We start from the raw sequence: 5612 nt of genomic DNA, 5'->3' as shown, positions 1-5612 counted from the left end.
TGGCATTTTGAATTGCCTTATCTTGCAACTTAATTTGATGCAATTTAAAAAACAAAAGCTTGACAACAGTTCAAAAGTTTCTAGAAGGCATTTAGAAAATCCGCCATTTTAATATTCCCTTTCTGTTTAGAAGCTTGAAATCAATGAAACGCTTGTTAAGTTTCTGAAAGACTTTCTGACTGAAAAAGAACGCATATAGTGTGAGTTTAATAGTTGCATGTATTGGAAGAGTGTGCACTAGTCATCCAAAATAATTCCACGAAAGGCTTTAAGAGATTACGGTCTTAGCTTTGTTTTTAGATTACTTAGCTATGAAGCCCTTACAAGCAATCTGTGGTTGTACTATGGGAATGTAGAATCTATTGATATAATTCTGATGCTATGACATTTTGTTGTTATGCCATAATAATATTTGAGGTAGTTCTTTACCTCCATAAGTTATGATTTAGAAATTATTTTATATACATATATAGACTAAGCCCATGAAAACGTATGACTATGCAGTACAAAAGGAATTGATTGGATGACAATTATGAGGATACTTATGCAGTTAAGCATTGTCCTAAATGTTCTTAAATCATTGTATTTGAGATAGGCATCAATATAGCTTAAGATTGGCACATGTTACTTCCTTAATTGTGAAGTAAGCAATCGTTCTCATATGTTAAATATAGGAGATATGAACTAAGGCGTGGGTGTTCGCCTGGATGGACGGTTCACGTAAGATGACTCGCATGAGAAATGATTTGTACCTCACTCAAGTGCTCGTATGCATATTTCGTCACTGTGTTTCGGTTGATGTAACTACGCCCTACAGTTGTGAAGGACACCAGGTTAGTTTTGATTGAGTACAACATGTACTATGTATTTGATTTCGATCCATTACTAGGTGGCCTAACTAGATGCCAAATACAGGCAAGGTTTTTGGATATAGTTGAAGGCATATGAGGCAATGATGGTCAAATAGGATCCATTACCCTGAATTAATTAAGGAAAAATCTATTAGTTCTTGTTGCTTAGCTTAAATTCGAAATCCACTTGCGGCCAAGGGGGATTAGGAATTATGAACATAATGTTTCATAAAGTTTCCATTTGAAAGCTAAATTATCTAATGCAAGAACAAATATGGAGGTCCATGAGATAAGCACTATACTAACTCTTATCTCTCTGGGATTTATGATGAGGGAAGTGATTACACTAAAAACCTACACTGACAGTTGTCAAGAATCCTTGACTTCCTAACAATTGGGTGGCCATGATGCATTGTTAGTGCAATCAATGGTCTATGGAATTGAATTAGTTAATTACATTGAAGTATTCATTTAAATTAATATATTTATCATTATAATTCAATTCCAGTTGCCAACATGTTAGGAACCTAATGGACACACAAAGATTGCATTTGGATTTAAATGGAGGTGTGATATTAATGTTAGCTTAAATCGAATTCTAGTTTTAACTACTAAGAAATTTATAAAAGGGTTTAATTAGGTATGGTTAATATTATATAATGTTATAATATTAAGGATATTTAGCAATTTTGTAGTTAACCTAATGTAGAATTCATATTATGCCTTCTCTTCTTTTAAGAAGTGGGGAGAGGAAACAAATAAAATTCCTTTTCTCTCTCAGTGCCATACTCTTAGAAGGTTTCTTTTATTTTGAGACTTCTCCTTTGATCATTTTCTAGATTCAAGAAAAAAGAGGACAAATCTTCGTCCACTTGTAGCACAAGCCATGGTAAAGTTCTTACTCCTAGTCCATTAATTTATTTAGCTTGCCAACTTCAACATTTAGGATGACACATTTCTGAATTCAATAGAAATACTATGATAACTTAGTTCAAGTCATTTACTTCAATGCCAAGAAAAATCCCTAACTCAAAATTGGTTAATAGTAACCATGGCAATAATTTGTCACTCACCTCATGCAAAACATTTCTTGTCACTTGTGCTCTCATTAATTGTATCGTTCACATTTATAACCATCAAGATGATCCTGGTATGTTTTTTTTTGCGGTAGCTTTGTTTGCCTTTATCTCCTCACCCAACAAAAAGGTATCTAGTTGTATGAGGTTATGTTTCTTTGATTAGGTCTTACACCTTATCCTTATCACACCATTTGTCTCATGGCTCAAACTACTCCACTATCAACCTGGGGACCTTTGGTTCCTTTGTTATGTGCAATTCAACCACCCATTGATATTACAATTTATCATGGATGGCATGCTCTACCATACATGGGACAAAACCTCTCTTTACGACGTGATTAATGATTATTGACTACTTATTGGACCCCCATGATCAACCAAACCCATGCCTTATCAATCCTATGGATGAGACCATTAAGAAACATTTTGATTCAAAATAGCACCTGGGTGAGAAAAGGGAAGTTGATCCTCTAGTGTTTGTAATGAGAGAATGAGGGAAATGAAGGAATGAGGGTGAGCTAGGCATATATCTACGGCCTAATGCTACGCTAATGCACTCTGTCACCAATTCGATGATTGAGCATGCCTTTACTCGACTTCTTCGTCCTATATGGAAACAATGGACTCTAGGTTAACTACATGTATGGATGTCTGGAGTACAATCATGAGATATTGCAGTGCCACAAAACTTGGGGATGAGCTCCATTCTTGATTTCCACCACTATGTGAGTTCTCTACAGGAGACATTTTTCGCCTCAATTTTGGATATACTAAATTTGTTTTTCATATTTATATTCAACTCAATTTATTGTTTTCAGTTTTTTCAGATTGTTGAGTTGGTGGCTATTTACACTCTTTGATGTTTTACATGGATGTCATGCTCACTATATTTCACTAGTTACTATTTAGTATAAGCCTACAAGCCTATTTGGCTGTATGGGATTGCAATTTTGAGGTATTCATGCGATAACATTTTGTTATTCATAAACAGTTGAGGTAGTTCTTTATCCATAAGTTTACTTTAATTACTTTTGTATTATGTAGATAAAGCCCATGGAACTATATATGCCTTACAAAGGATTTATTGGGATACAATTATGTGATCCTTTGCATTAAAGATTGTTCTAAAGTTCCTGATTATTTATTATTAAACAGGGTCAATCAATGCTCAAAGATTGGCACATGTTATGTTCCTTACTTGGTGAAGTAAGTAATCATTTTCATAAGTTCAAGTATAGAGATTTTGGAACTAGCATTGGGTGATTGCCATGGGAGAGCAAGTTCATGACATGACCCACCATGAAAAGTGCTGTTTGTACCTCACTCACGTGTTAGTTGTGTAACTACTACCTGGACTTGAGACAACAGTTGTTTGTTATTAGAGCACTTGCTTTAATTTTCATCCTATGGGGGGCCTAACCAAGGATCAAATAGGATGTTTTTGGGATAGTATGAAGCATATGAAGGCAAATGGAGTGGTCAGATAGGATCATCACCCCAATGATTTTAAGGAGAAATATCTCATTGTTCTTGATGCATTGTTATCAAATCCTTGGCCAAGGTGATTAGAGTTATGAAATGCTTCATAAGTCTCCATAAAGCTAATGATCTAACACAAAATAAATATGGAAGTCAATAAGAGTAGGCACTGCACAAACTCTTATCATCTCTGATATTGATGAGAATGAATTACACTGAAAACTGTACACTAAAAGTTGATCAAAGATCCTCTTGACTCTCCTAACAATTGGTGGCCATGATGCATTGCTAGATGCCAATCATGGTCTATGGAATGAATTATTTAATTTAAATTATATGATTTATTTAAATTAATTAATTAATATATTATAATTCAATTCCATTGCCAACATGTTAAAACCTAATGGGTCACACACAAAAGGTTGTAATTTGGATTAAATTGAGAGTGTGATGATTTAAGTTAGACTTAATCAAATTCTAGTTTTACTACTAAAGACCTAATTAAAAAAGTTTAATTAGGTATTGGTTAATATTATATATGTTATAATATTAAAGATTATTTGTAAATTTTGATAAGTTAACCTAGATATAAAATCACACTTATAGACTCTTTCTTTTGGAGGTGAGGACGGAACAAAACAAAAATTTTTTCTCTCTTGAATGCCGCCACTCTAGAGAGCTAATTTTATTTTGAGAACTTTCTCCTTTGATCATTTGCTAGAAATCAAAGAAGAAAAGAGGACAAATCATTGTCCACTTGTTAGCACAAGCCCGTGGCATAAGCTTTCTCTTTGGGAAGGATCTGTTGCAATCGTGTGTGCATCATTAGAGGCCAAGCAATTGAGTGGCTGGCATTCTTTTACACAAAAAATGTTCACATTTGTCACCAAAAATCCATTTGATTATGATATCACTTGGAAAGGTAATTTTTTTTTTTTGATTTAATGTGGTACTTAACTTTGCATTAAACAACCAAGGTGATCCAAAGATAGGTGGCATGTTTTTATTTTATTTCAATTTTTGTTATTCTGCTGCGTTGATGCTGTAATCATGTCATTCCAACCAATGGTATCAAAGCCTCCCTTGGCTCGTTTTAATGCAAAGGTATGTCTTGTGTTGTTAGCTATGTTCGCATTAGATGTGAAAATTCAAGTATCAATGGTGAGTTCAGTTTAGATAATTATGTTTTGAAATTGTTTGATATTTCTGAACGGTTTATTTTGTAAAATTTATATTCTTATTAATGACATTAAACATGTTTTAATGTCAAGAATTTGAGATTAAGTTTGCATAAGATGCAAAAAAACACAAAGGAATTCAGGTTCGTGGAGAATGGAGATATGGGTATTAAGGTAGATTTTAATTCTGTCCAAGTTTGGTTTTTGAGTCATTTCAGCAAGAAATGAGTCCTAAAATTCTCAAAATTTGCAGAAATGATGTTAAGTTGATGTCTTTGAAAATGTTCAAATGTGGCTGAAAACCAATACCACAAAGTGAGCATGAAGCCTTGAACCACATGACAATCGCTGCTGCCAGTAGCAGGCTTTGAGTCACGTTTTGCTTGTTTTCAGCAGGCAGAAGGCATCCAAAATTGATGCTAATGATGATGAGAGAAGTTCATACCTTAACTGATTGGAGGATTTGGATAAGGGATTAATCCCAAATTTTATGCCACTTTAATGGCCCAGAAACGTGGTCAATAAAATTGCTGCAAGCAGTTTTGAATGCCACGGTTTTGGCATTTGAATTGCCTTATCTTGCAACTTAATTGATAGCAATTTAAAATCAGTTGATTATCAAATATTTTGTGGAATTTGAAGTTTCCACAAAATAAGAATTTTGATTACTACAAATATGGAAATTTTTTAATCAATTGACAAGTTAAAAATTTGACATATTAAATTTAGGAATTGGTTTCCTTTTTTATTGAAGTCACATTATTTTAAAATCTTCCATAAATTAGAGATTAGATTCTTATATTTATGGGAGTCTAAGAATAAATAGGCAATTTAAAATCAGAGGAATATCTCCATGATATTAGCTATGGAATTTGGATTTGATAATTGGATAAATGAAGATTTTTTTGTTTTAAAATTACCAAAGGAGAACAGGTGATTTAAGAAATAAAATCTTTAATATCTGATTGGTAAAAGATAACCTTAAATATTTGGATAAAACAAATTAAAATTGTTTTAATTTGTAA

Source organism: Theobroma umbraticum, unplaced genomic scaffold (genome assembly GCF_002168275.2).
Source record: "Theobroma umbraticum cultivar Fairchild unplaced genomic scaffold, ASM216827v3 scaffold_67.0, whole genome shotgun sequence".
NCBI lineage: Eukaryota > Viridiplantae > Streptophyta > Magnoliopsida > Malvales > Malvaceae > Theobroma > Theobroma umbraticum.
The sequence above is the reverse complement of the archived record's forward strand: the minus strand, read 5'-3'. Positions refer to the sequence as shown.